This window comes from Podarcis bocagei, assembly GCF_964188305.1.
Source record: "Podarcis bocagei genome assembly, chromosome: 17".
NCBI lineage: Eukaryota > Metazoa > Chordata > Lepidosauria > Squamata > Lacertidae > Podarcis > Podarcis bocagei.
Window position 1 is genome coordinate 37,119,707 of NC_138143.1, and position 12,461 is coordinate 37,132,167.

Genomic DNA, 12,461 nt, shown 5'->3' on the forward strand with positions numbered 1-12,461 from the left:
GCTCATATATCAAGGGGCTAGTCATTATTTTTGCTCTTGACAAATGCAATGTTGTAAGTAAATGGGACAGGTGACCATTTCTATCCTTGTACAAGGTAATTAAAACATTTGTTTGGATGCAGACTTGGATTGCACTTTGGGACTGTCACTATTTATCAGGTGAGATCCAGTCACACCCTAGTAAATTCAGCTTGCACAATTAAAGCTGATTTCAAGGTCTTGCGCAGCAAAACTGCTTCCCGGAAAGATCGGAGTTTGAATCACAGAGTTTTGAATGCCTTGAATCACAGGCTCTCCAAGAAGAAGAGGCTCCAGCCGGCAGGGGCGGGGCTTCCCGGGCGGGGCGGGGCCCCAGAGCACAGCCCCCACCTGCCACCGCTGGCCGGATGGAGGCTCCCAGTTCTCGCTCGCTTGCAGTTGCTTCGTGCGGACGGAGCGGCGTAATTCAGGGTACCGTAATTCCCCGTCTCCTTCGCGCGCCGGCGGAAAAAGTTCCCCAGACCTCCGGCTCCTGGACGGCGGGACGTGGAGCTGGGAAAGCGCGCTCTGAGCATCACTGGGGCAGGTTTGGCGGCAGAGGTAAGCGTCCCGATCCTGCGCTTGAAATAAGCATGGAGGGGGACTTACCGGTAATCCCAGGGAAGCGAGCGCCGGGAGCGCAAGGCAATTTTGGGCTTCTGGAATTGAGTCGCCCTGATGGAGAGGCGTCTGACGGGGCTCTTTCTCTTGGCCAAGGCTGCCCTTCGCCTCCTGCGATTGCCAGGGAAGGCAGGCAGGGGGCAGGGAGAGGTGACGATCGCGGCTCCAAGCTGCAGGGCGCGCTTACCTCCGGGTGCCAATCGCTGCCGTGCCACCCCATTCCTCGCTTGGGGTGCTCTTCTGCTTTCTAGGGGGCGTTCAGTATCCCTACCCCTGGCGGAAAGTGGCAGGCGGCTCTCGCACCCTCCGCGTTCCTCTGTCCGTCCTCCGCGAGGATGGATTGAAATGGTGCGTTTCAACTTTTGCGATCCGGCCACTCCCTGCCGATCTGAAATCGCTTCCTCCCTCCCGCCTCCTAATGTCGCCGGAAAGTGAGTTTAAAGTAGGATAGCCCGATTGTAAGGCGCTTTGGTTAAAAATAACGCGACCCCCCCCCCCGCTCCGCCCAATATTTCTGTTGTGCTTTGCTTCTGCCTTCCATCAAGCAAGCCCCAAATGGAGATACTGCGTTTGGACTGTGGCCCCATCCAAAACCTAGTGGCATCAGCGCAGAGTAGTAGATGCCATTGCTAGGAAGTCGATCCAATTGCATTCAATGGGGTTTACGCCTTCGGGACCGCCGCGTTCCTAACCTAGCTTTGCTCCTAACCTGGAACTCAGGGAGCGCCTTGGCGTTCTGCGTAATGATGCTGAGTTCAATGTAACCTGCAATTTTGCGCGTCTCCTTTATGATCTGCTTTGAAAACGCTATTCTCGTGCTTCGTTTCTGTCGTTGTAACGCAATATCAACCCCCTCGCAAAAAGGAAGCGGGGAAATCCTCAGGGTTCACTACTATGGGGTATTGGATCCTATCCATATGATCTTCCCGACGTCTCTTCTGGGTACACGCTAGGAAAGCGCTCTGAGGATAAATAGCTGCCTTCATATTGGAGACATTTTGAGACATCTATTATTATTATTTATTGACTTCATATACTGCCCTAGAGGGGACGCGGGTGGTGCTCTGGGTTAAACCACAGAGCCTAGGACTTGCTGATCAGAAGGTTGGCAGTTCGAATCCCCACAATGGGTGAGCTCCCATTGCTTGGTCCCTGCTCCTGCCAACCTAGCAGTTCGAAAGCACATCAAAGTGCAAGTAGATAAATAGGTACCACTCTGTCGGGAAGGTAAACGGCGTTTCCGTGTGCTGCTCTGGTTTGCCAGAAGCGGCTTAGTCATGCTGGCCACATGACCCAGAAGCTGTACACCGGCTCCCTTGGCCAATAAAGCGAGATGAGCGCCGAAACGCCAGAGCCGGCTACAACTGGACCTAATGGTCAGGGGTCCCTTTACCTTTACCTACCGCCCTAGACCCGGAGGTCTCAGGGCAGTTCACAGAATAAAATCAAAATATAAAATCACAAAATACATAATCAAAATAAAAACAACAAACCAATAACTCCCCCCTCCAAAAAAAAAAAAAAAAAAACCAGCGAAAGAGTGTGAGATATTCAAGCCCCAATAGACAGTCTCTGCAGAAATGCCATCACTCCAAAGCAGGTTGCTCTCTGCCAAAAAATATTTCCCACCAAGTATTAAATTGGGCTAAACACATAATGAATTGAGTAGCAATAATCTAGGCCAGGCTATGTGCATTTTACCCTCTCCTCTGGCTCCAGTGTGACACCACTGCCAGTGGTTGAAGCTCCCTACATGTGGTGTGAGCCAACATCCATAGGTACTCTGCCGTTTTTTGATAAATACGTCTGGTTCACTTTCCCTTAAACCAGCTTCCGTCCAGTTTGAAAATGGAAGCCGAAGTTAGGCTGAGGTGTGTACACTTCCGGCAGCCATTGCACATGCTCAAATGACAGTCCCAGTGAATAATTGGAGTTCCGTGCAGGGGAAACAAGTCAGGTAATGCATATCAGGTGAAGACACCCCCTGCCCTCTCTCTGGTCTGTACAGCAACTTTAAAAAATGGCTTGAAATGTAGCAGGACAGGGGAGGAAGCAACCTTGTTGCATTTCAAGCTGCTACTGTGTTCATAGACAAAGCATGACCGACTGCTGATGGTTTTCCACAGTCTTCAGTTGCTACCAGATGACTGTCAATTGAGCAGTCCTCCCAGCTTGTTTCCAGGGAGATGAGATGACCATGGCTATTTAATGACCGTTTGTTCCTATTTGTTTGCAGGGAGGTTAGATGATGCTTGGTCAAAACAAGTGTTATCCCACACATTCCTTTCTGCAAAAAAAAAAAAGGCTGATATTTTGGGGGAGCAGGTTTGTGTTGCAAGCACTGCCAATCAACAATAACTGCTCGGCCTGGATTTTCTGCTTTGTGACTGAATCCCACCCAAAAATTAGACTGGAAGTGCTCACAGCTGCTTGTTCAGCAGTCATTCTGATGTGTCTGCAAGGAGGTTATATGACAATTGCATCAAGCAACTTGTGAACTCGTACTTTCAAGTGCATTTCCCCATCGCCTGCCCCAAGGGGCAACTTGTTTGATTTGGGGTGGGGGGCTGTTGCAGAAAAGCACAAAATCCCCTTTAACCTTGCAACCTTAATTTGCAAATCCCACCTGCAAAATCTCCTGTTGATGCCCAGGATTGAAGTAGAGACCTTCTGTAAGCAAAGTCCTTCCTTTATAGAGCTCCTGCTACTCAGGACTTCTGTTAGGGTGGGCCTGGTGAAAAAATAAACAGTGCTCCTGTACCTTTAATAAGGTAAAGGGACCCCTGACCATTAGGTCCAGTCGTGGCCAACTCTGGAGTTGCACGCTCATCTCGCTTTATTGGCCGAGGGAGCCGGCGTACAGGTCATGCGGCCAGCATGACTAAGCCGCTTCTGGCGAACCAGAGCAGCACACGGAAACGCCGTTTACCTTCCCGCCAGAGTGGTACCTATTTATCTACTTGCACTTTGATGTGCTTTCAAACTGCTAGGTGGGCAGGAGCAGGGACCGGGCAACGGGAGCTCACCCCGTCACGGGGATTTGAACCGCTGACCTTCTGATCAGCAAGTCCTAGGCTCTGTGGTTTAACCCACAGCACCACCCGTGTCCCCATACCTTTAATAGCTGTGCCTAAAAGTTTACACAGCTAATTAAAGGCACAAGGGACCTGTCTGGTTTCTCTCTCCCCCCCCCCCCTCCAGCAGATCATGCTAGCTAGCTCCTTTTTAACTATCCTGTGGATGAGGGAATTTTTGCAGATTCAGACTGCTGTAATGGAGAAATGAGGAGAGCTACACCTGGCAGAACTCGAGGGAGCTATACCTGACACAAACCCTTCTATACAGGGGTTAAAGGTACACGGCATCATCCCATTCTTGCATCTAAATTTCCATGACCTCAGGACTGAACAGCTTGCAGAAAAAGCAATCCAGGTGCAAATTTAAAAGCACAACTTGGTTGCGAATGCCTGGCTGTCAGCTGGGAACAAGAGCATGAAATATTCACAGGCTAATGATTGCCCTTTCCACAAAGAAGCACAGATCAGGCACGGCTTGGTTTTGTTTTTTAAAGTTTGGATGTTTAGTAAAAGCAGGATTTGACATCCTGCCTGTTCGTTAGGTAGGCGTGGGCTTGGCAGTTGTTGGGCCATTGTTTGGATGTGCTGGGAGAAAGTTTGGCTTTAGTTCTATAGTGCCACCAGCAATGTGAATTTAAAGCTCAACAAAAGCATTGCCAGCTTTTCTTTTCTTTGCTCTGCTCCCATTTCTCTCCACTGCCCCCTGATATTTTATTTATCTAAAATAAAATTTATTAAGGTTTATAGAGAAAAACATGAAACTTTTTTAAACCAAACCAAGACTTTATTTAGATACAAGAAAATCATGAGGGGGGGGGGAGAAATAGAGAAGGAAGAATATATACATATATATATACATACATATATATATATATATATATATATATATATATATATATATATATATGAAGAGGTTAAAAGAGAAAGATAGAAAAATTACTTACCGAAACTTACTGGGAGAATAAGAAATCAGGATAACAAACTTTTTATAAAAGAATGGAAATGGTTTATTTAATATTTACAGATAAATTGCAAACAAATAAAAACATTGGCAGGATTATTGTAATAACCTGCAGTTTCACAAGCGTATATATTTAAAGTAGATAATTAAATGAGCAAATTAATTGAATTTGGATATGCAGAAGATATAAAAAAATAAATTTAAGGAACTGCAGAAAGATGGGGAATGAAGTCAAACTTTGAAATGTTAACATGACTGTAAAACTAAGGAAATGTGTCAATTTGAAAAGTATAAATAAAAACTTTTTTAAAAAGATACAGTGGTACCTCTGGTTGCGAACGGGATCTGTTCCGGAGGCCTGTTCTCAACGTGAAAAGCCTGCAACCTGAAGCACCGTATCTGTGCAGATGTGGCGCTTGTGCACATGTGTGAAGCGCGATTTAGCGCTACTGCGCATGAGCCAGCGGTGAAACCCGGAAGTAACCCTTTCCAGTACTTCTGGGTCACTGCGGGACGCAACCTGAAAAAACGTAACATGAAGCAAACATAACATGAGGTATGACTGTAATTGTTATGGGGGGGGAGGAGGTTAAAAGAGAAAGATAGAAAAATAAAATTGAATTGGATGAAGTGCGCATTGTGTTTAAATAGCAGACAGATGAAGAATCGGAAGTTCTTTACTTTCCCCACCACCACCACCTGACATTTTAGAAGCTCGTCAGGTAAAGTTTTTCCTGACATGGGTATGGTGATGGAGGAAATTATCACACATGCTAAATATCAGCATCAGCCCTCTGTCAAAAACACAGGAGCAGGGTTGCCCCCAAAATAAAGACACGCCTCTCTCTCTCCACCCCCAAGAATCTGCCTTCTTTTTTAAAAGACAAGAAGCTTTAAAACTATCATTCTTGCCATGTGCACAGAAGCGCAGTGATGGAAAGAGTGCCACATCTCTGAGAGAAAGTATGGCAAGGGGTGTGTACATGCCTTTTTTTTTGCTACAGAGATGAACCCATGGCACTCACACAGTATAATAATTGTGCTTGTTGGACTAATAACTCTCGCAATGCAACTCAGTGGAATTTATTCAAATAGATTTTGGGATAGCTGTATATTTCTGTAACAGGGAAGCAAGGCTGGGATTTTCCCCAGGCACAAGGGCTATTGCCAGTCCAGTGGGCTGCTCCTATACATATTTAGTCTAAGGAAAATCACACTGAGCTCTAGGGGACTTGCATTCAAGAAAGTGTACACAGGACTGGAGCTATAGTGAGTTAAAGTTGCAGTACTGTTTCAATTATAGATTTGGAAGTTGTTTTGTCCTGACATGGTCTTCTTAGATCTAGTTCAACATGGACTTTCCTCACTCGGTGACAGCAGCAGCAAGTGACAAGTTGCACGCCTTCACAGATCAAATCCTACACATTTCATCATGCAAACGATTTCTGCCGAAATACTTCAGGCCCTGTGCTTTTCAAGATGATCAAACAAACCACAGATGATGAAACCATGGCTCGTTTCTCTAAAGTTGCTTTGTTTTCCAACTTCTCGTGCCTTGTCCTTTGGCACTTTGGCAAGCTTCTGGGGATAAGTGGTCAAACAAATCATAGTTAAGGAAAAGTGTGTTGTTGTTGTTGTTGTTGTTGTTGTTGTTGTTTATACCCTGCCCATCTGGCTGGGTTTCTCCAGCCACTCTGGGCAGCTTCCAGCATGCACAATGCCAAGCTATGCTTTAAACACATTCAATGTTCATGCACAATGCCAAGCTATGCTTTAAACATGCACAATGTTCACGCACAGTGCCAAGCTATGCCTTAAACATATCAAGGTTTGCAAGCCAGCAACAAACCATGGCTTCAGATCATAGTTTGTTGACAGCAAACAAACTCTAGTTAAGCCGCTGGGCCAGGGTTCACAGATAATGCCAATCAATGGCTTAATAAACCCTGGTTTATCATGTGCAAACCAGGCCACTGAAGGTTTGTTTATTTAGCAAACTGTATATATCTCTGTAAATTGATTGTAAATTGAAACTCTTAAGTGGTGTAGAGGAAGCCATGTACTTTCAATGCACACTGACTGAACTTTAAATGCATGGTGTGGATTTGCCTGCACTATTCCCCTTCCTCCATCCTATTTGGCTTCAAAACCGTGGTCAGCAGAAAACTATGGCTCCTTTAAAAGATCAGTTGTGGATGTGTTTCCTTTGAAGACAGTTCATTACTTCCATCCAAGGCAACATGCTGCTATAGGGAGGGGGGTGCCAGGGGATATTGGGGGAGTCTTTAGGAGCCCTCTAGGGGTTGGTGGATATGACTCCTCTTATCCCTTGGTCTCTGGAGAGCTGCCCATTCTCCATCTCTGCCTGAGGGTGTGTTATCAGTTCCTGTGGACAAGAAGAGTGAGGGTAACAGCCTTGGCCAGCATCCAATTGGAACTGAATGTACACCCTTGAACAATTTCCCAGAACCCTTTGCACTGTGTGCGGATTGCGTAACAAACATGCAAGAATTCCTTGGCAGGCCAGCCAGTTGGAAGGGGTTCTCTGAAAAGCAGAAAGCTCGACAGCCACTTCTTAATAGGACATGTGGACAAAGATTTCATCCTCCAAATGCAGGCCAGTGGGTGGGTTTGTTTGTTTTTGACAAAGTAATAATCATAAATGAATAAGAATAAAAATGTGCACTCCACCCTCGAGACCATTCCATTGTAACAATCCAACCTCCCAAAATTTCAACACCTCTAGCTATGGTTTGACCCCTTTCTGTTTTAACAGTACAAATTCTACAAACACCCTCCATATCTCCTCAAAATAATTTCTCCTGCATAGTCCCCTTCTTACTTTAATGGCGCATGTTAATTTATCGTTAATAGCTATATCCCACACCTCTTTATACCATTCTTCCATTTTTATACTACTTGCCCCTTCCACTTCCTGGCTATAATAATTTGTGCAACTGTCAATAAATTTGTGAGCAAGTCCTTCACAGCCTGCGAACCTTCCACCCCTTCGTCAATTGATAATAATGTTACCTCTGGACTTTCAGTCAGCTTTAACCTGGTGGTTTCTGTTATCTCCTTAAACACCCTTTGCCAAAAAAATTGTACATATTTGCACCCCCACCACATGTGAATGTAATTCCCTGTTTCCTGGCATCCCCTCCAACGTAACACTGAATATTCCTTGTTTATTTGATTTCATCTGACTGGTGTTAAAGAAGACCAGTTTTTAATCACATGAGTCTCTTGCCCTTTGTCCAAGCAGCTTGGGGCAGTGGGTACGGGGAAGGTTCTTAGCTCTGTGGAGGGTGCCAGGTTTGCATCCTGAAAATGCCAGGTTGATTCTCATTAGCTCTATAGGTAAGACTGGGAGCATCCCCAATCTGAAACCCTGAGAGGCGCTGGCAATCCATGTTGTCAGTACAGTGGCACCTTCATTCTCAAACTTAATCCGTTCCGGAAGTCCATTCCAAAACCAGAGCGTTCCAAAACCAAGAAAGTGATGCAAAACGGATTAATCCGTTCCAGACTTTTAAAAACAACCCCTGAAACAGCAATTTAACATGAATTTTACAATCTAACAAGACCATTGATCCATAAAATGAAAGCAATAAACCATGTACTTCAGTCACACAATCTATCAATCAGTAGCTGAACTGGGTTCCACACAGTCACAAAAATAAAACGAAAAAGAGCCACAAAAACGCAAAATGAACAGCAAAAACAGACAGACCTCAGTGTAACACTCAAAATGGAAGTGTAGCACTCATCACTTCTCGGCCTTTTGGCTAAGATCAAGTGTAGGAAGTGTAGCACTCAGATTGGAAGTGTATCACTCAAAACGGAGCACATTCGGCTTCCGAAAAAGGTTCGCAAACAGGAACACTTACTTCTGGGCTTGCTCTGTTTGGGTTCCAAGTTGTTTGAGTACCAAGGCATTTGAGAACCAAGGTACCACTGTATAGATGGAACAATGGTTTGGCTCAAGGCTGCTTTGTGTGTTGCTATCCTCTCAACAGCCCTGTGAGTTAGGATAAGCAGACAAATAGTGATTGTCTCTAAGTGTTGGGTTCATGTCTGAGCAGCAACTTGAGCGGAGGTCTCTCGAGTCAACCTTCAATGCATCGCATCACATTAACTCATTCATTGGTTGAGCATTGCTCCTATATTAGAGGTAAATCTAAGTAAACTATCCTTATTGGGGTAAAGATGCTCTGTTTCGTTGAGCTAAACTAAAGAGTAAATCCCCACTAAGTCTCCCCCTTTTACTGCTAGAATCTCCTGGCTTTTTTTAAATATATATACTTTATTAAAGATTTCTTAGTTTATAAAAGTATGTGCAATGTCTCTTTTTTCAAGTTGGGTTTTTGACAGATCAGTTTCGTTTGTTGTGAGACATTAGTATTACATTAGGAAGAAAAGGGGGAAAGAGGTAGAGGGGGAATGGTGAGGGGGGTGGAGTGGCGATGCTTCTATTTTTCTGCTTAGTGTATGTGTGGGGTTTTGTGTCAGCATCACTTGTGTGGGTTCTCTTTACTATTTGCTTGTATTTCTTTGGTGGTGAGAGAAGTTGGGGTGGCCTAGGGTGTGGTTGGTTGTCTTTGATTGGCTGTAATGAAATTTGTTTTTGTGTGTGAGTGGGGTGTGTGTGTGTTGCGTTGCTTCGCTAGACGAATTTCCCTATGGGCTTGCTTCGCAAGACGAAAACGTCTTGCGCTTTTTTCTTAAAGTCGCTTGAAGAGGCGCAGTTGCGACGGACTGTGCTTCGCAAGACGAAAAACATCGCAAGATGAAAAGACTCGCGGAATGAATTATTTCCGTCTTGTGAGGCACCACTGTATTTGTTCCCATGTCTATTTCAGATTATTGGTTAGTTTTTCTAATAAGGCTGTTTCCCATACGATTTGATACCATTGGTCTATGCTTACTCCTGACAGGTCTCTCCAGTGTCTGGCTATGATGTTTCTAGCTGCTGAGAGTAGGTGGGTTATGAGCTCTTTGTGATGTGAGTGGGCATTATAATCTTGGAAGATGTTTAGCAGGGCCAGTTGTGAGGTGACTTCTAATACTTGCTTAGTTATTTTGCATATTTCTTGTATGACTGATGTCCAGAAGAGTTGGATTTTAGGACATTCCCACCACATGTGCCTGTGGAGGTGCACCCTCTCCAGCATTTTGATGAGGTTCCTGGGCGTATTAGTGTTAGTTTCCGTGGTGTTAGGTACCACTTGTAAGTGAGTTTCAGAGTGCATTCTTGTCTTTTCGCTGGTATGGATTTAAAGGGAGGTTGAATCTCTTGGCTTTTTCAGGTCCCACCATTCTATCCTGCATACTCTTGCCACATAGAGTGCTTTCGTAGATGGACCATAAATAAATATAGTTTCCCCACCACACACACACACACCCAAAAAAGTATCGATCCAAGTTTGTTGTTGTTCGTAGCACAGTAATGCAAGTTTTTCAGAGCTGCTGTACACGGCTTTAAGATAGAAAGACCCAAGGTTACTGGCACTGATGTTATAGGGTGCTAAAATGTTCTTTGTGGCTTACCTCTATATTAGCAAGGATTTTCAGAAGAAATGAAAGTTCCGGTAGATGCCGCAGTGTTTTTGGCAAATCAGCTTTTGGATAAACCTGTGAGCCCGCTTTCAGTACCATTCCCACCCCATTACTAAGTGTGCAGTCTTTGATCGCTTGATTAATCAACTAGAGATTTACTGGAATAAGCAGTGGGGGGTCAGTTATAATAGGTGGACTATGTATTTACATGTATTTACATTTTTAAAGCTATTTTTGAAATCAAAAGGAATCAAAAAGGGAAATACTGACAATTACTCCGTCTAACAAGAAGATGCCAACAACGATGATCTTGCAAAAACTCATGCTTGGCTGAATAACTGAAAAGGTATCTTTATTCTGGTTTTGATGATGCGCACATTTACTTAAGTTTAATTTGGTTAAAAGGCAGGTGGTCTTCCAGAAACTCTTCTGAATACCTAGGCACAAAGATATCTGTGTACTCTCATTGATTCTCTGACCCTGTAGAAGGCTTCTGATCTTTAATGCTTTAATTTATTATTATTTGTTTTGTAGTTTGTGCATCACTAAGCGTGTGCAAGGAATATTAACCCTACTTTTTCCTTTTTTGTATTCCATTATTTCATAAAATAAATAAAAATAAGAGGCGGGTGGTAAGTCGAGGACCCTAAGGGTTACTGAATAAGTAACAGCCACTTCATATCTTAAAAACTTATATGATTATGGTGACCGTACACAAAGGAGGACAAGGGCTTTAAGAATTACGTAGAAGAGAGAATTTCGAAGGTGACTTGGTTAAATCTCCTCTTTGACGCAAAACCTGTCCTCTCTTGCATTTGGCCACCCCTAGGTACAAAAGTGCACCTGAGCTTAAAAGGTAAAGGTAAAGGGACCCCTGACCATTAGGTCCAGTCGTGTCCGACTCTGGGGTTTTGGCACTCATCTCGCTTTATTGGCCGAGGGAGCTGGTGTATAGCTTCCGGGTCATGTGGCCAGCATGACTAAGCCGCTTCTGGCAAACCAGAGCAGCACACGGAAACGCCGTTTACCTTCCCGCCGGAGCGGTACCTATTTATCTACTTGCACTTAAATGCCAAAATATTCAGGCAACTTTGTCCATTCTGAGCATGCCCACCCCTGTTGTTCTTTTAATGGCATTTGATACAGCAGGCCTTTCTTGGCATAGTAGTAGTCTTCACCTGTTAAATTTCTGAGCTTCGGTCTGCTGTTAAAGCAAAGCTGGGAAAGAGGTGGTGATGCCAGAATCACCATCTTCCTCTTCCTTTCTAATTATTAAAAGGAATGGGTACCCTGCCTTGTCTCAGATCTGATAGAGATTTAATGCACTCTAATTATTCCTGATGCAATTTCCTTTCCTTTGTTCTGGTTTCTCTTTTCCTGCATTTCAGACTGGCAACAGCTATTCTCCCATATTCCTTTTGCAGAGCTTATGATAAAAGTATGCTCTGGCCAGCTGCTCCTGCAAAGGAGGGCAATCGCAGCTACTCTAAGCTGCAGAATCATGTGGGTTTGGTTCCACTGGGACGCAACTGCTGGGTCTTCCAGGGGTAGCTAGGAAGTGGGGTTGACGTGCTATAATTGTTGTTTGTGCCCGCAGTTAAAAACTGCGGATGCCAGGGGATGCAAGTAGAACAGCAGATAATTTGCACCACACATGCCATGAAACTAGGAGTGTCCAGTATTGTTGAGCTTGAATTGGGAACTGTTGCAGTGCAGCAGTTAGAGTTTAGACTAGGATCTGATTGGCCAGGATTCAAAGCCCCATTCTGCCCAACCTACCTCACAGGGATGTTGTGATGATGAAATGGAGAGGGAGAACCATGCAGGCCACCTTGAACACTGCGAAGGAAAGGTGTGGCATAAAATATGCCGCAAGATCTAGACTCCCTTAATGCACACCAAAGGTGTAAATAGTTGAATAAACCATTTTTTAATCTTATTTTTGAAATCGTTTTTATTTGATTTTACAAATGTGGATTTATAACAATGCCTAATACATATCCGTATATAGAGATTTATCTGAATCTCGAGACTTCCCAACAGCCCCTCCATGGGTCCTATTGTCAACATTTTCAACTGCATATTATTTCAAAATCTAAATGTTGTATCTGTCCATATTATCCATAGTGCTTGTTACATTACAGTAGTCTGCTAGATAAATTATTTTTTAAAATCCCATTTTTCTTGAAGTTTTTGTCTTCTGGGTTTCTGAACTTCCTGGTCAG

General features: G+C 44.2%; 1 protein-coding gene across 2 annotated transcripts in view; it reads left to right on the top strand.

The window, feature by feature from the left end:
• FRMPD1 (FERM and PDZ domain containing 1) overlaps positions 1-12,461 on the top strand; it is an 82,822-nt gene continuing 70,361 nt past the window's right edge. For both annotated transcript variants that reach the window (XM_081176080.1, XM_081176081.1), the window contains exon 1: positions 1-579. The gene's annotated coding sequence lies outside the window, so the exon portion shown is untranslated. The remainder of the gene's footprint in view (positions 580-12,461) is intronic.